This window comes from Eurosta solidaginis, chromosome 3 (genome assembly GCF_040869045.1).
Source record: "Eurosta solidaginis isolate ZX-2024a chromosome 3, ASM4086904v1, whole genome shotgun sequence".
NCBI classification, from domain to species: domain Eukaryota; kingdom Metazoa; phylum Arthropoda; class Insecta; order Diptera; family Tephritidae; genus Eurosta; species Eurosta solidaginis.
This window is the reverse complement of record NC_090321.1, coordinates 98,080,355-98,099,858: the sequence shown is the minus strand read 5'-3', so window position 1 is coordinate 98,099,858 and position 19,504 is coordinate 98,080,355. Positions and strand designations below refer to the sequence as shown.

Below are 19,504 nucleotides of genomic sequence, written 5' to 3'. Positions count from 1 at the left end.
GATCCTCATTTTAGCGCCCTAGAGGATAAATGGAGGGTGGGCTTGGTCCCTGCAATTGCGCTAACATCAACACCATATCCATAGCATGCAGGTGAAGGAGATCCTAGAAGAGTTTTAGGGGGTATCTATATTTTTTTGTCTTCATTCGTTAGGAATGATATATTCTAGTCCTAATTTTTTTGCCTAACATTGTAGTTGTCTTCTTCAGCAACTCCGCAGGAACTCGATTAAAGTTATGGACCAATTATAAGGCGTAGTTGGATAGTTAAATAAACCCCCCCCCCACAGGCTGATTGCTAGCTGCTACCAGGAGTTCCGCCCAACTATCAAACTAGCCACAAACAGGCAAGCGAAATAAAAGCTTTGCTACTTTGAATGTTGGTTACATAAATGGCGCCCAACGTGTGAGGCAGACATAATAGCTGAAAAACCTGCCTCAAATTAAGTGTTTACTTAACAAATCATTTCACTTCAGCATCCGTCCCAGTCTCTAAATAAGTTTCCTGTGCTAATAGAATTTCTGTACATGATTCTAGCTTTCGTTGTAAGGCACAGTGCACAGGCAGAAAATATGACTTTACGGAATTCGCCAATTTTTGAATTAAAGTTGAACGACCTTAAAGACATGTTAATATCAATTATTTCCATCTTATCAAAAGTGTTTTAGTTTGAAAAGCTTAGGATGACATTTTTTTCGTATATGGAATACGAAATTTACGCTTCACATGTGTGGAAATGCTGGTTTTCGTCCGTACGATACTTGTTTTCGAACTTTTCAGAAAATTCAATATTACATAGGCCACTTTTCATATTTCATATTTCATATCTTTATTAAGTCAAATGGTAACAACCTTACTGACTAGATTACAGGTTAACTTAGTACTAGTTTAACAATTTTAAAGTAAGATTTACTGAGATAAGTAATAGGACTCAATGCGTGCCTTAAACAGAGACCTTGGCATGGCAAAGTCCAGGTCAAGGCTTCTGGATAGGCGATTAAATTCTACAAGACCTCTTATAAGAGGTGCGAAACTGAAGTAATTCGAACGCAGCACTTCAACGCGGAATGTACTGTGAAAGCGGAGAGCTCTGTTAGGGACATTGAAATTCAACTGCCCAAGTAGTTCTGAGCAGTCAATGGTACCGGATATTATGTCAAAAATAAACATTACGTTTTGAACAAGACGTCTAACTTCAAGTGGCAAGACATTGATAAGCATGCATCTTGCATTGTAGGGTGGCAGGGGATTAACAAAGTGCAGAGGTTGAAGAGCAAATCGTATGAACTTGCGCTGAATTCTTTCAATTCTTAAAGAGTGTGAGGAGTATATGGGATTCCAGATGACTGATGCATACTCTAACTTGGAACGCACTAAGGCATTGTATAAGATTTTCCTCGTATATGGGTCCTTGAAATCCTTGGCATATCGTCGCAAGAAAGCTAAGTTGGTATAAGCCTTTGGTATGAGAAAGTTTACATGATTACAAAAAGTAAAAGATGAGTCAAAAATTACGCCAAGATCGCGAAACTCATTAATTGACGCAAGAGTTACATTTGAAATCGAGTACGCGAATGAAACCACATTCGTAGACTTAGTATACGTCATGTGGCAGCATTTATTAATATTGAGTCGCAGATTATTTTGACAGGCCCAATTATTTATAGCATTCAGATCTTCTTGCAGACGCAATGCATCAGAAGTACAGGAGATTCTCCGAAAGAGTTTTAAGTCGTCAGCATAAAGCAAATAATTGGAATTGTTTATGCATGAGCCAACATCATTAATAAACATTAAGAACAAAATAGGACCAAGGATGCTACCTTGTGGTACACCCAAAGTTGCTGAGAATTCATAAGACTTAGTTCCCTCGATTTCAACAAAAGATATTCTATTTTCCAAATAGGACTTCACCCACGACAGAAAGCTTGAGTGAAAGCCCATGTTTTCAAGTTTCCACAGAAGTAATTTGTGCGAAACTGTGTCAAAAGCCTTGGAAAAATCCGTATATATGGTGTCAACTTTTAATGCTACTCATCTTTCTTCTTTAGTGATCTCTTTGAAAAAAAAAAAAAAAAAACAATTTCACATCAAACCTACTATTACCAATACACATCGCAAATAAAGGAAATAGTCAGTTTGTTACGAATTCATATAATAAAAAAAATGTCTGTAGTACATAGCGCGGAAAATATACCGGCTTTAACCAAGGATGTGACAGAAAAACAATGTTCCATTTGTTTGCAAGTAATGAGCGATAAGAAACAGTGCTCAAATACTATATGCCACACAAGATCACATGAGCGCAGTCCAAGTATTAATTCCAATATAAACAATAACTCTTTACCTTTAATTGAAATTAATGAGCCAAGTGGGGGTAGTAATAATAATTCTTTCATTCAGAATAATGTGCCAGTACCACAGGTAAACTTGGATTACTCCCGTATCGCGACTATGACAGACGATAGTATTCAGCGAATGTTTAGTAATTTAAATATAAATACGTCTCAGAATAGGCCGATTTCTCTGCAGTTAAATCCACCCGAAAGCCGTCCGAATCTTTCACATAGCCACTTGAACCCGAATAAGATAACTAATATAATACAGAACTGGAAAGTTCAGTTCGACGGTTCTTCCGAAGGTTTGAATGTAGAGGAATTTATTTATAGAGTACGCTCATTAACTCGAGAGTCTTAATAATGATTTTAGCGATGTTTGTAAAAACTTGCACATCTTACCATAAGCAGGTACCACGTATTGAATGGCAAGATTTCTGTTCAGTGCTCAGGTATCAATACAAACTCTCGTTCAGATTTTGACTTCCGTGAACAAATTCGCAACCGAAAACAAAAAGTTAATGAAACATTTGAATCCTTCTACGATGCTGTTAGCACCATTACCGATAGACTGTCCACTCCAATGGAAGAATCAGAACTAGTTGAGATACTCACCAGAAACCTGAAACCCGATATCAGGCATGAATTATTATACATCCCGATTCATTCCATAGCGCATCTGCGAAAGCTAGTACAGATGCGGGAACATCTTATTGCAGATGAGTCCTTTCGTCGTGCATTTTCTCAAATGCCGCGCCACCTTTCCAATGCCCTACCCGCAGGAATCTTTCTGCCCTGGAGGTAGAAAACGAGCCAGAAGCGGATGTTGATTTATCCATAACTGCCATGCAAAAGAGTATAACTAAATCATTTAATTGTTGGAATTGTGGAGAAGAAAGTCACCACTGGGAAGACTGTTTGGCAGAGCGAAAAATTTTTTGTTATGGCTGCGGGGAGCCGAACACCTACAAGCCACAATGTCCCAAGTGTAATATTCGTAGTACAAAAAACTCGCAGGCGAGTGCACTCGACACAAGTCGGATGCCTCGGAAATCTTAAATTCGGATACACCAGGTTCATTGCCGGCTAGCTCCAATTACAACTTCTGTTATCCAGAAAATAAATTGGCGTTTGACCAGATCCTCCAAAATAACACAAACTTGAGACAACCAATTATTCAAGAAAATATTGTGCCACAGTTAAGACCGCTTCGTCCATACCATGAACGTTTAAGAAATTACATAGATACTCGAGAGAGAATTTTCAATGAGTCGCCATCGACGCAAAAACAAAAACCTAAACGGTCAACACTGCGAATTCGTAACTATTATAAAAAAATCAGAAATAACAAAAAAATGTTAGTTTCTTCAATTTTTTGTGATTATTCAGATATGAGATTTTATGCCAAAGTAAAATTTCTTGATTTTAATGAGTCAGGTTTACTTGACACAGGAGCAAATGTTAGCTGCGTGGGGTCGAGTTTAGCTACCGAGGTTTTACAGAAATTACCACCATTTAAGAAAGTTTCAGCGTATGTCAAAACAGCTGAAGGTAAATCTCAGAAGGTCATAGGATTTATACAAGTAGATATCTCTTACAAAGACCAGACCAGAAACATGAAACTTTATATTATACCGTCTATTGCGAATAGGTTAATATTGGGAGTAGATTTTTGGAAACTCTTTGAGCTTGCTCCGGGTGTAATACCGACAGTTTCCATGATATCCACTTTGGATAAGGGTGACAATCCTTCAGGAGAATTTCCCCTTACTCCCTCTCAACTCCAACAATTGGAGGTTGTCAAGTCGATGTTTCCTAATTTTGAAACCAAAGGCTTAGGTCGAACTCCATTAATTCAACACAAAATCGACACAGAGAATGCAAAGCCGATAAAGCAAAGATATTATCCGGTTAGTCCAGCGGTGGAAAAATTAATGTATGACGAGATTGATCGAATGCTTAGTTTAGGGGTAATTGAACCAAGCCAAAGTCCATGGAGTTCTCCAATGCGGTTGGTCTTGAAGCCTGGTAAGGTGAGATTATGTCTAGATGCCCGCAAACTTAACTCCGTAACAAAAAAAGATGCCTATCCGTTGGCCAACATAGATGGAATTTTTGCGAGGCTTCCAAAAGCGAATTTAATAACCAAATTGGACCTAAAAGATGCGTACTGGCAGATCGAGTTAACAGCAGAATCCAAACCGCTGACCGTCTTTACAATTCCCGGGAGGCCTTTATATCAATTCACCACTATGCCATTTGGATTGTGTAATGCGCCCTCGACCATGTCTCGATTAATGGATGAACTCATACCGGCAGACCTGCGCTATTGTGTTTTTGGATACCTTGATGATATGTGCATCGTTTCAGATAATTTTGATACGCATATGGAAATTTTGGTTCGTCTAGCAGAACAATTCAAAAAGGCAAATTTGACATTAAACTTATCCAAAAGCCGATTCTGCGTCACGAGAGTGAAATATTTAGGTTATATAATTGGCGACGGAGGGATTTCAACAGACCCGGAAAAGATAAGTTCTATCTTATCCTGGCCGCCACCAAAAAACTTAAAACAAGTCCGAGGATTTTTAGGACTTTGCGGTTGGTATAGGAGGTTTATTAAAAACTTTGCCGATATTGCTTGTCCTATTACCGAAGTACTAAAGTCCAAACAGAAATTTAAATGGACTAACGAGGCACAAGAAGCATTCGAGTCTTTAAAAAATTGTCTTACAACCGCTCCTGTATTAACAAATCCGAACTTCCATAAGAAATTTTACCTCCATTGCGATGCCAGTGATTATGGCATTGTAGCTGTGCTTGTACAGTTAAATGACGAAGGTGCAGAATGTCCAATTGCATTCATGTCAAAGAAATTAAACTCTGCTCAGAGAAATTACAGCGTGACCGAAAGGGAATGCTTAGCAGCCATCGAGGCAATCGAACGCTTTCGTTGTTATATAGAATTACAAGAATTCGAAGTCATTACCGATCATGCAAGTTTGATATGGCTTATGAGGCAACCCAATCTTCCAGGACGATTAGCCAGATGGGCGTTAAAACTACAAGGCTATAACTTCTCCATAAGTCATCGCAAAGGAAAACACAACATTGTTCCTGATGCTTTGTCCCGTATGTACGAAGAAGATGTATCTAGCGTGGAAAAAGAAGAGCCACTAATGGATCTTCACTCGCCTCATTTTGAAGATAAGGATTACAAGATACTGAAGGACCGAATTTGGATGGAACAAGAAAAGCTTCCATATTTAAAAATAATGGATAAATACGTTTACATTCGAACTGAACATGCTTCTGGTGATAACGATCAAGAACAAAAGTCCTGGAAACTTTGGATACCGGTTAATATGCGTAACAGTATATTGCAGAAAGCTCATAACGACAAAATTCGTTCTCATGGTGGTGTGGTCAAAACTTTGGAACTAATTAGAAGAAACCTTTACTGGCCTGGATTGGTTAAAGACGTTCGAGAATACATCCGACAGTGCGACATCTGTAAGCAAACTAAAGCTCCCAACTTTATTACCCGGCCACCAATGGGTAACGCCTCAACTTCATCAAGGCCATTTCAAAAGTTATATATCGACTTATTAGGTCCATATCCACGAAGCAAAAAAGGACATATCGGGCTGTTAATTATTTTGGACCACTTTAGTAAGTTTCATTGGCTGTGTCCACTACGAAAATTCACTTCAAAAAAAATTATAGAGTTTTTGGAAAATGAAATATTTTACGTATATGGGGTCCCGTAAACCATCGTTAGTGACAACGGAAGCCAGTTTAGAGCAAACGACTTTCAGGCCTTCCTAACTGTGTTCGGTATTGACCACGTATACACGGCGATATATTCTCCTCAAAACAATGCGTCCGAGAGAGTTAATAGGTCAATCTTAGCAGCTATACGGGCTTACATTAAACAAGACCATCGCGAATGGGATGAAAATCTCCCCAAAATTTCCTGCGCCCTCCGGAATGGCGTGCATCAAAGCATAGGCTATTCACCCTACCATGCCATATATGGCTTCAATATGATCACTCATGGATCCGAGTACAAACTACTAAAAAAACTCGATTTGCTGGAGGAAAATGAAAATCGTCTAACACCAAAAGATTCGCTGGCATTGCTACGAAAAAACATCCAAAGTAAAATAAAAGAAGCTTATGAGAGAAACAGAAAACAGTATAATCTAAGAACCAAACCTTGTTCATATCAAATAGGACAAGAATTCCTTCGACGAAATTTTTCTCAGAGTAATTCGGCCAAGCATTCCAACGCAAAGTTTACCCCTACTTATATTAAAGCTCGAATTCGACAAAAAGTGGGAAACCATTATTACGTCCTAGAAGACCTTAACGGAAAACTAGTAGGTACATTTAATGCGAAAGATATTCGGCCTTAAGACTTGTCCTTTGACGTAAACGCAATTTTTCTGTTACTCATTGCTTTTCCATCTAACATTGAAGTTTAAGAAAATTCCCTCTTATCTGGTTTTGTGACTATCCTCTTCATTTGTGTTGTTATTTTTGTAAGAAAGAAGAAATTACCTCTAGGTTTATAAATACACAAAATGACCATACAATCTATACATCAGCACTAAGTGAAAATCGAATAGAAATGTATATTTTGTGTTCATAAACGAAGAAGAAAACATCGCAACTCTGGGTTACTTTACAACACTATCATTGACAAATCATTTCTGATTGACACGACAGATTGTTCATCCATCTGTCAAATTTTCGTGCATATAAAAGATTCCCAGGAAATTGCTAGCTTCCTTTCCGTTTCTGGTTTTCTTCAAGGTAGGAGTGAAGTCTAAACTCTGCAAAAGTAATTCGTCTACAATTTTTCAATCATATTTTACTTCCAATTGGTGAAGAATTGCAAGAGTTCTGTTCCATCAATCAAATCCTCTCGCCTTGCTGCAGGCGTAAAAGTCTGGAATTAATATTAAATAAATATAAATAGATTACATATTTATAATCTGCACTTTTACATAATTATTTCGAATTATTTTCACAATTTTTCAAACTTTAATTAGGTGTTTTTGCATAAAACTGCAAACGGCCAAAAATCAGCGCACAAAAGTTTACTAGGCAACTATGTCTAGTGAGAGAACGATCAGCTGACACGTTCTTACGGAAAAAATCAAAATTGTTTTGATTTCTACGTTCCGGGCTACGTACGTACGGACGTTGCACGTCGGTGAGTTTTCGTTTACATTGCACACTCATAAGATAGGTCGTGTCAGCTGACAAGTTTTTGGTACGTACGTTCGTGAGTAACTGCCACATAAGGCCTTTCATCATGCTGCCGAAAATGTTGCCGTTTAAAACATGAGTACATAAGTAATTATTTATAAACATACATATATATATAATTTCATTCTCTTTCTAGTAGTTTTATATTTTTGTATGATTTTTTTTGAGTAAAAAAAAAGTGCGAACGTCAAGCTGTGAAGTTGTGTTTTGATTTCTACTGTGCCTTATTTTATCTTAAATCAATAAATTTGTTTGTTTAAATAATTATTGTGCTAAAAATAAGTGTAAACACGTTGTGTACTACATTCAGCAATTTAAAGTTCTGCTTTTCTTTACTAAAATAAATTGTATCTTAAAAATAATTGATAAAGTGTGTACATCCATACATACATACATATTTGCCGAGTCACTTTGCATATTTGTTGTTGCATTTGATTGGCATTTATTTATTTTCAGTTTTCAATTGTTTTTTGCTCGTGCATATTTACTTCATTTTCTTTTCACTGCCACAGCTGTTTGCATTGTGTGTTGTTAAGCGTGAGTTAATAGCGATCTTAAACTGCTCATACAGTGATCTTCACACTGCTCAAACAGTGATTTTCTTACTGTGATCTCCAAACTACTTTCACTGCCGCCGTCTGTTTAATCAATTTTACTTTAACTTACAATGTCTTGCAATTTTGTTAACTGCCAATTGAAAGGTGATACCGAGCGTTTCGTGTCGTGCTGGCTTTGTGATGAGCTTGCTCATATGAAGTGCGCTAGTTTGACAGCATGTGTGTGTGATGCGATCAACGATAACAAGAGTGTGCGTTGGTCGTGCCTGAAATGCAGATCCACGGAAGTGGATCTTTTTAAGCTTTTCAAACATACCCGAAACGCATTCTCCGAAATCGGTAAGGAACTTTCTACATTAGGGGATAAATTCAAGTATTATGAAAACTTGTTTAAAACTTTCAAATGTATTACCGATTCAGCTGATAATGCTAACAGCGACAGTCGTGACAGCAAACGAAAACGAACTGATGTCTCGGCTGGCGTACTGACCCTAGACCCCGTTCAAAACATCCATAACCCAATCGTTCCTACACCCAGCACGATAGAATTAATAAACTTAGCATCTCCAAGTCCTCTTACAGCAGAGCCTTCAACATCAAAGGCACCTCCAACAAAACTAGCAGCTAGAAAAAATATTGAACCTGCAAACCGTTCTCAGGCGACTGAGCCTGGAACTAGGAAGTTGGTTGTAGTCCCTCCTAAAAAATCGATATTCGTGTCAAGATTCGAGAGGGATACTACTGAGGAGGCTCTGAAATCGTATATCTTCTCAAAAAGGAAAACCCATGACGTAACAATTCGGAAATTTAATTTTAGTTATGAAAGAAACGTATCTTCCTTTAGATTAGATGTACCTATTGACCATTTTGACACTATCTTGAGTAACGATTTTTGGCCATCTGGGGCACTTGTGCGGGAATTTGAATATAGGCGGAATAAGAGTGTTCCAAACTTAGCAAAGATCCCTGTTAATAACACTGAGTCAAAAAACTGAACGAAAAATCTGCTTTAGATATACTTTACCAAAATGTTAGAGGCTTAAACACCAAGTTAACAGAACTGTTTTTAAAGTCATTTAACTCAAGCTACGATATAATTGCTTTAACCGAAACCTGGCTGAAACCTCATGTTTTTAACTCAGAGATCCTCTGTAATGACTACCAGATATATCGAAATGACCGCCTGAACAGGGTTGGAGGTGGAGTTCTGCTTGCTGTACACTCTTCAATACCATCTGAAGAGATTTGCGTAACCGCCACCGATACAACTGAGTTCTTGTGCATACGCACACAGCTAGCAAATATCCACATTTATTTGACCATCTGTTATATCCCGCCATCTTCTGAACTGTCCGTTTATATGCATCACATTTCCTTGCTAAGAACTGTTAATTCGATGCTAAAGCCTTCCGATTCCATTATTGTCTTGGGTGACTTCAATATGCCACACATATCATGGTGCATCTCTGACTTTAATATCGTACCAGTTTCGTCAAAGTCTTCCAACAATGAATTTCTAGACGGAATGTCTGAGCTGTGCCTTCAACAAATCAACATCCAATCGAATAAATTCGGAAGAGTGTTAGATTTAGCCTTTGTGGATGATGAATCTAAATATTCCATTAGTCGATGCGAACCCATTATTGAACCTGAAGATGCTTACCACCCTTCCCTCAAAATAGTTTACGAAGTTGTAAATTATGCTTGTAACAGCGGAAATAAACAATACGACTCCAGTTATCGCTTCGACTTTGCGAAGGCCAATTTTAAAAAATTAAATCGTGATCTATCTCGAATAGTGTGGCCAATATTTAATGCTGATGTGGAGCAAAGCGTTTCTCACTTTTACATTACCATTTACTGTCTTTTTGAAAAATACGTACCTAAGCGGATTTGTGTACATTCCGATACAAGCCAAGTATGGTTCACTAAAGAGCTGAAAATTTTAAAGAATAAAGAGTCTCGATCTTTCAAGTTGTTCAAAAAGACGGGTTTACATAACCATTACTTACAGTACTCGATTCTACGCTGCAAGTATTTTCAATTGAACAAAAAGTGTTACAAAGCTTATCTTTGTAAAATGAAAAGAAATATAACTTGCAACCCGAAGGCATTTTACGGATTCGTAAACTCTAAACGCAGGGTGAAAGGGTTTCCATCATCCATGAAATTCTAAGATAATATTTCCAGCGATGATCAAGAGATCGCCGACTTCTTTGCGGAATTTTTCAAATCAAATTACTCTATTGAGACCAACGTTTCACCTAATGAATACCCGTACCATATGTTATTCAATCAGAGCTCCATTTATATCTTCAGAAGATGTATTATCTTATTTAAAAACTTTAGAAGTATCATATTCATACGGCCCCGACAGGATCCCGACACACTTTCTTAAAAAATGTGCCGCAAACATCTATCAGCCGCTAACAGATTTATTTAATTTATCTTTAATTTATGGCGTTTTCCCAACAATATGGAAGGAATCTTTTCTTATTCCGCTTCATAAAAATGGAAGCAGGTCTTCAATAGAAAACTACCGGGGCATAGCAAAGTTATCCGCTATCCCAAAGTTATTTGAGGCTATTGTTACCCACCACCTAACATTCTCTATTTCCCACATAATTGCAAGCTCGCAGCATGGGTTCTGTAAGGGCAAATCACCTATCACCAATTTACTAGAATTTACCACCCACGTTTCTAATGGATTTAGAAAAGGCCTCCTGCCACTGATGTAATTTACACCGATTTCAGTAAAGCTTTCGACAAAGTATCACACCCATTACTTATTCATAAGCTCAGTCAACTCGGTTTTCAACCCCGTCTTATATGTTGGATTTCTTCGTATCTTGGTTATCGTACGCAAAAGTAATCTTTAAAAATACACTTTCTGGGGTCATCAATGTTTCTTCTGGTGTTCCTCGGGGCAGCCATCTTGGTCCGATTCTGTTCTTGTTGTTCATAAACGATATATCTGGTACAATTAAATACTCAAAAATCTTGATGTACGCAGACGATGTAAAACTTTTAAAATCATGTGCCTCGGTTGAGGAACATTCCTTGCTTCAAATGGATTTAAATCACTTGGTTACCTGGTGCAATGTAAATTATATGCCGCTCAATCTCAGAAAATGTAAATTCATGTGTTTTTCTCGGAGAGTTTCGCCACCAGCTTCATATACAATTAACAACTATAGTCTAGAAACTGTAAATAATTTTATTGACTTGGGAGTCATGATGGATTCCAAACTTAGTTTCAATCTTCATATTAATGCTACAGTGAATAAAGGCAAAGGTGTTTTTGCATTTGTTAAACGGTGGTCAAAAGGATTTAACGACCCTTACATAACTAAAGCACTTATTACAACATTAGTTAGGCCAATATTAGAATACGGCTCGATAGTTTGGAATCCGCGTTATCAAGTCCATGCAGACAGTCTCGAATCAATACAAAAACAATTTTTACTATTTGCCTTAAGAAATTTCCAATGGGACTCTTTAACTAATCTTCCACCTTATACTAATCGATTAAAGCTTATCAATCTTCCAACTCTTGCTAGTCGAAGGGAAATGCTTGGTGTAATATTTATGAAAAAACTTTTAAATGGATCAATTTCGAGCCCATTCCTTCTGAATGAAGTGAACTTTTGCGTTCCCTCTCGGACATCGAGACACTTCAAACCTCTTCTGCTGAAACAATGTAGAACGAATTTCGAACAAAATGAACCTTTTCGGCGTTTATGCCAAGATTATAACTCTCACTCAAACACATTTGATAGCTGGGACTCCCTTTTTTCTATAAAAAAGATTGTTCTCACCTCTCTAAATTAATGTATAATACGTTTGCTTCTGTTCTCTTTAAGTATTACGCTTGGCTGATGAAATTTCTTCTGTAGCTGAGCAGTCTCAGATCGTGACGCTTGACAAACCGCTGCCCATCAAAGACTCGGCAAAATAAAAAAAAAAAAAAAAGCGTGAGCGTGAAATTTGAAGTTACCATTCGAGTTCTCTCTCTTTCTCTTGTTCTCTATGGCAAAACAATTTACTATGGATTCTTTTTGTTTTGCCAATAAGCATTCTCAATGAACTTTAGGCATATAAACAGTAAATATTAATTACTTCTAGCTTTAGATTTGTTGTTGTAAACCAAGTGTCGGCAAAAATGTTGTGTGGATGTATTAGTGAGAGCGCTTTGATCCCACGAACCAATTGATTCACTGATCATTCGCTTGTAAAACTGCAACGGCTAAGCACGCAATAAATAATAAATTATTGATGCGCACAATGGCAAGCGAATATTTTATGTTGAACAACGCCTTTGGGCAAATTCAATGGGGTTTATGCTACAAAATATTTTCAGCGACGTATGTAAATAACAGCAAACGACATTTTGAAAGTTCGCATAAAAACTTAAATAAGTTGAATGCAACAAAAAAATTAAAACTTTTTGAGGAGAGTTGCATTTTTTCATATTAAATTAGTTAAATTAATTCATATTAATAAAATGTATTTACGTAAATACGTGCATACATTTTTCGCTGCGGAACTAGCGATACCAACACTCGATGTTGACACGCCAACTGCTGCAGACTGAACCATTCACTAAACAAAGAGCGCAGGCTATCTGTGTGAGCTGCTCACCATATTAAGATGTATGAAACGCCGATGCCTGTTGTAAACACCAGTTCTTTTTAAGTGAAGAAAGGGTAATTCCAATGGCTGTGATCGCCATATTGTTTAAACCTTGAAAACTCTTAAAGACATTTTTTTTTGTGTAAATAAATAAGAAAAATATGGAGTAAAAATTCAGTTTCCTTTTGCGATGGGGTAAAGATGTAGAAGTTTGATGTGTACCTGGGATCCTCATTTTAGCGCCCTAGAGGATAAATGGAGGGTGGGCTTGGTCCCTACAATTGCGCTAACATCAACACCATATCCATAGCATGCAGGTGAAGGAGATCCTAGAAGAGTTTTAGGGGGTATCTATATTTTTTTGTCTTCATTCGTTAGGAATGATATATTCTAGTCCTAATTTTTTTGCCTAACATTGTAGTTGTCTTCTTCAGCAACTCCGCAGGAACTCGATTAAAGTTATGGACCAATTATAAGGCGTAGTTGGATAGTTAAATAAACCCCCGCACAGGCTGATTGCTAGCTGCTACCAGGAGTTCCGCCCAACTATCAAACTAGCCACAAACAGGCAAGCGAAATAAAAGCTTTGCTACTTTGAATGTTGGTTACAACTCCGAACGGCATCTGCGAGGCAGATGAGTTTTCACTGAGAGCTTTTCATGGCAGAAATACACCCGGAGCGGTTGCCAAGCACTGCCGAGGGGCGACCCCGCTTAGAAAAATTTTCTTCTAATTTAAAAACCTTATTTCTAAAATTTTGATGTTGCTTTGCCCGGGGTGCGAACCCAGGGCATACGTGATATCTATATAGAGAAATTAGTTGTTGGGTTGTTGTTGGAGAGTGTCTTAGGCGTTAGAGATTCGTTATATTCTGTGGAGTCACGCTCAGTGACGGCACTATCAACGGTATGTTGATTGTGAGTAGTATTGAGAGAATTGCTGGATCTATTTATTGTATTTGCCAAGGCGAATTCATTACAGGTGGTGTTATCCCATCAGCTGATTGCTTGTTCTTCTTCGTTTTTTTCGCCGTGAGCAGTAGAATGTCAGTTGGATGTCAATAATAGAACCAAAATAGAACGGTTAAATTATTTTTTCTTGTATTCAAAAATTCTGCTGTGGCTAAAAAAATTATTAAATTTGAGTTTTTTTGATATTCCTTTAAAAAAATATTAAAACGAACATAATGAGAAAGTGCGCGGTGTGTAAGAAAAAATACGCGGTTGGAAAATGTTCGTTTTTTATGGTTCCAGTTGGTGAAGCCGAAAGGCTTTTGTGGTCCACATTGTGCCGAGTGCAGCTTGGAGAAGAGGATTTTATTTGCGCCGATCACTTTTCTCCTTCGGATATGGTATGCTCACGCAGAAAAATAAAGTTATTGGCAAAAGCTGTTCCGTTTTTACAACCGGCATATATTGATAAAGACCACGGCATGCCATCTGTTGTAAATAACGTAAACAGAAAATTTGGGTAAGTGATTTAACTTTCGTTTTCCTAGAAGTTAGAAAGTATATTTTACTATATTTAGTACGGAAATAATTCCCCCAAATACACAAGCAATAAATACATATATTACCGAGGATAACGTGCAACCAAGGTAAAGAGAAAGATATATGATTTTGGCAAAGAATCTATTTCCATTTAATTTTAATATAGTTCGAGCATTTCTTTGTCGGAACTGGCGGAAGTGCAGCTAAAAAACTGCGAAACCCAAACCGAGTGAGTATGACTTGAAACGTGAGGCAAAACCATATCAAAAAATTGTGATTTGATAGTAAATGCATTATCTTTTTCCATATAGCTCGTTATCTCAATTGTCAGACTTAACGGAAGGGCAGCTGAAAGACTGCGAAACCCAAACCGAGGGAGTATGACTTGAAACGTGAGGCAAAACCATATCAAAAAATTGTGATTTGATAGTAAAAGCATTATCTTTTTCCATATAGCTCGTTATCTCAATTGTCAGACTTAACGGAAGTGCAGCTGAAAGACTGCGAGACCCAAACAGAGTGAGTACGACACATAAGTCGCTGGACCTGACTATTTGTATGATTTTTTTTTCGTATTTTTAGCCCTAGGGTATTTGAATTTCTATGCCAGGTAGAAAACTATAACCTAAGGAAAGAAAATAAGGCGTTGCAGGCGAAAAATAGGAATTTAAATTACAAGCTTGATGAAGTAAATGCTTTGATAAGTAACTTGAGGACGATATTCACGGAAGGACAAAAATGGTTTTCCCAGGTATATTTCAACGTCCCCTCTTCAATGATAGAAATTGCAAACATTAATTATATTTGATTTCATAGATAGTAAATTAAGGTGGTCGTATAAGGATATATCCAGTGCAGTGTGCTTGCACGCTTCGGGGCCAAGGCCATACCACCATCTATATGAAAATGGGTTTCCCCTTCCACACATGTCCACTTTGCAGCGATGGTACCGTAAATTCGATATAAGCGAGGGTCTCCTGACCCCATGCCTTGAACAAATGAAGTATTCTGAGCTCAGTGATGAAGACAAGCTATGTATACTTGCGTTCGATGAGATGAAGGTTGCTGAAGTATATGAGTATGACGAACGAGGAGACCAAGTACTAAGGCCCTCAAGGATGGTTCAAGTAGCAATGGCACGTGGGTTGCGAAAATCGTGGAAACAGCCGGTCTTTTTCGATTTTGATTGTCCAATGACAGCAACAATCCTAAATAGTATTATTTCTGCACTGAAAGATGTAGGTTTTCCTGTGGTGGGTGTCGTGAGCGATATGGGCTCTACAAATCGTACTCTATGGAAGAAATTAGGAGTGACTCTAGGTAAGGTTCATAACAAGGCTGCAAACCACTACAAACAACTACGCTTCCCACTGCAGCCGGTTCTTTGTACCGGATTGACTTAGGATTTTTCCCTACCTAGGGCTGCTATTTAAGTCTAACCCCATTTAATTTGTTGCATTCCTTCCACAAATTGTCATCCTCGGAGCAGATCCTTGCAGCAGCACAAATCCATACTCTCTTGCTCCGGGAATATGTTGAACCTAACCCCTGCTCAGAGAAGTTTTTTTCTGCGTTTGCCAGAAACGATTGTTTGGACGGTCACACTAATGTGAGTGTGTCACATGCAAAGGATGGTTGCGCCGAGCGGGGTGTTCTTGGTTAGATCCTAACATTCGATCAGAAATCTCAAAATACAAACCTCTATACAAAGGCTTATCAAAAGCCTTTGAGACAGTGCCTGTGTCCTATCCCCATATTTGTTTAATTTTTACATATGAATGAAAGCTCCCTTCGCCACCAGAAGGAGCTAGCATTGGGCCCTACGCCGAAGACTGCACGACAACGACAACAGGTAGAGGCTCTTCCATCTGACTGAAGAGGAACTTGAGAGTCATTTCCGTGAGCACTATGAAGTAATCCAGCGCATAAGAACTCAGCATATCGTCCAATATACACGGTCCGCATAACTCCCTGAATTAGGGGGTTGACAGCTCTTGGTCACTGACATCCCGGCGCCCTCCTATGAGGCGAAACGGCGTAGATTTCAGTCCAAAGCCGCTCCGCCTCATAGTTGGGCGCTATGGAGTTGGGATAAGTCCTCCCACCAACGACAAGGTGCCTACCCTAGTGTTGGAGTGTTTCTAATAACCCTTTCACAAATTTTCAGACAGGCCGTGGTTTCCACATCCATGTGACAACAACGATAAAGTGTTTGCGTTTGCTGATCCGCCACACTTACTGAAATTGATAAGAAATCATTACAACGAGGGTGGGTTGATCTGGGAAAATAAGCTACTGACGAATAGGACGATATGCGACGTGCTAAAACACACATCACCATCGGATGTATCCATAGCCTTTAAAATAAACCAGGAACATTTGTCAGTTAAAGGCATAGGTAAATAAAGATTCTCTTCTTCACGAAATTTATGCAGTTTCAACATATTTTTAGGGCTTCAAAAAGTAAAACTTGCAGCGCAGCTGTTTTCAAACACAGTTGCCAATGCTATAAGGCGTTGCTCCGCACTAGGGTTCGATGTATACCAGCCAACTGAGACCGCTGAACTTTTTCAGCTTGTCAATGACTGGTTCGACGTACTTAACTCGAGTATAAATACTTTCGGTTATCCCGGCAAGGTAAACCCTCGATTTGTTTTAGATAAACCTTTTTTGCTTTAACTTTACCACTTAAGGAACCATTTGGAACAGCGCTCCCCAAACAGTTAGGCGTGCTTAATAGGATGAACAACTACATGATGTTGCCTATAGTTCCTAGTAAAAACGGTGCAGGTCTTGAATTTTTTCAGAAGGGAATATTGATGACGAACCGAGCATTAGTATTGCTGTACGAGTATGTTAATTCAAAATCAAAGGTGGAATATATACTCACCAATCGCCTAAACCAAGATTTTCTGGAGCATTTCTTTGGTGCTATTCGAAGTAAAGGGGGATTAAACGATCACCCGTCACCAAAAGAATTTAAATACAGGATTCGAAAATACATTTTAGGTATATATAATATGAACCAATGCTACAAAATTTCAGTCTGAATATATATATTATTTTTTACATTTATAGCGCGTAACACAGAGTGTCTTCAAGGAACAGGTAACTTTGAGAGAGACTCAACCGAATGGCTGAATTCCACTGAATTTCAGACGCCACAGATATCTGTAGACACCAACCAATCAGGTACGTCAGAGGGTTTCGAGGAAATGGATGTGGATGAAGAAGCTTCCATGCAAATCGAAACAGATGTTGTCAACGCGCTGAATGGTTCCCAGTTAGAAGAATGTGGTGTGTTACAAGAGGATGCTTTGGAGTATATTTCAGGGTACGTGATCAAAAAGCTGCAACTAGAGGAGCATCACACCACAGAGTTCACCTCCTCCTATGTAGACCTGGCGTCGAAGGGGTATTTAAAAAAGCCATGCACAAAATTTTTGATTGGTGTGATCTCTTTGGAGAACATTTTCCATAATATGAATGGCTTTCAAATATCCCATGCGAAAAGTATCCACCAGCAGTTAATGAGAAAAAGTGCAGCTGTAGATTTGCCCGATAATGCGAAGCGGCTATTTTTTAAATGCAGAATTTTCTTCCGCATAAGAAAACTCAATAGGCGACTCAAAATTCAAAAAGCAAAGCAAAGATTAATGGGCTTCAAAAAGTTTATTAAAATAAAGCTTTGAGCAGGGTTAGTAAAATGTGCACATGCAGTAGTTAAGACAAAAATGGCAATTCACAATGTTCACAACTGATTTTCTGGATGAAGAAATTATTCTTAACCACTTCCTTAACGAAAAACTTCTATGAATTCTGTAAACCATCTCAAAAAAGTCGAAAATTCGAGAAAATTTTGAGATTGGTTTGCAAAGTTTCATTACAGAATTCATTGAAGGTTTGAAAATTGCAATTGCTATTGATGTTTTTCGCTGCTGTATATGCAGTTATATTAAAAAAAAAAACATAATTTCGTGTAATGTAGGTAAACTAATTTTAATTTTTACATATTACAGTTTTGTGATACATTGGAACCCCAGAAATTTTGGCATTCATTTGTCTCTTTTCATATGCAGCATACAAAGTCAAAACCTTTAAAACGAAAAATGTTCATCTTTATTTGCATATATATATACATATATACCTGTTATTTAGTTAAGTTCTTTATGAAAAATATTTATTATTGGTTAAAGGAATAAAATTGCATGCCCTTAGTATAATTAAATGCCTTGTTTAGCAGCATATACAGCTAGTTCTCTCGTTTGTTAGTCTTAGAATTTATTTTAAGCTTAAATATATAATAATAGTAATAAATGCCTTGTTGATTATTAAATTACTACGTTTTCCGTTACTCTTTGATTCATGTGCAACCCATTTGCGGGACATATTTTTTTCCAACATTTATTCCAAATCGATCTATAAAGAAGGTCCTGGGTTCAAGTCCCGGGAAATGCAACATGAAAATGTTTGGGTTTTTTTTAATTAGAAAAAGTTGTATCGAGTGTATTTCTGCCAATAACTTTTTCAGCGAAAATTTATCTGCTTGCAGATGCCGTTCGGAGTCGGCAAAAATATTTAACTAGCGACCCGCTAATTTGTGGAAATAATTAAAAAAAACAGTTGCACAACACAAGTTGAAAGAGATGTTCGTGCATACGATGACTGCCCAGGGATTCAAGGGGTTATGCAGCGCAACTTTTTCAAGGTGCTGCCAGCGCAACTTATGTAGCCTCTCCAACGCAATTGTCGACCTCACTTACTAGTTGCGAATCCAGTTTATTTAGCAGGGAGGCTCTGGCGACCTCAAGTATGTCACGGAAAGGGGTTGATGACCTAGAGGGTCAACGTGGTCATATCATCATCGAAATTGTATCATTGGTCTAGGTGGAGTATAACGAATTATAAATTTATCGATTTACTGACCATTATACTCAGTTTACTTAGAGTTAAACTTCGTCCAAAACAGTCGAGCCGTTCTGGTGTGATTGTGTGATAAAGGCAGCCATTTCCATTTAATATAAGAAGGCCGGCCACACAAATGTACTTATGTCATAGGAAATGGTTACACTAAAATTACTTCTATGGGATTCACTCTGTTTTTAATCGAACTTGCGCTTTAATATTTCTCTTCTGGCAAATATGGAACAGCAATATAAAAATATGACTACGGCTCTACCAGCACAAAAGTAACAAATGGGGAAAACAGCGCA

At 37.9% G+C, this 19,504-nt stretch overlaps 1 protein-coding gene and 1 long non-coding RNA gene across 10 annotated transcripts in view; one reads left to right on the top strand and one right to left on the bottom strand.

Annotated features, from left to right (window-relative positions):
* The window catches only part of LOC137244196 (beta-glucuronidase-like), a 664,948-nt gene that overhangs the window by 117,030 nt on the left and 528,414 nt on the right, over positions 1-19,504 (bottom strand). The gene's annotated exons all lie outside the window — the stretch shown is intronic.
* LOC137246550 (uncharacterized) lies at positions 16,837-18,581 on the top strand. The gene is made up of 3 exons (XR_010951548.1): positions 16,837-16,928; positions 16,985-17,988; positions 18,311-18,581. It is a non-coding gene; the product is annotated as an uncharacterized lncRNA (long non-coding RNA).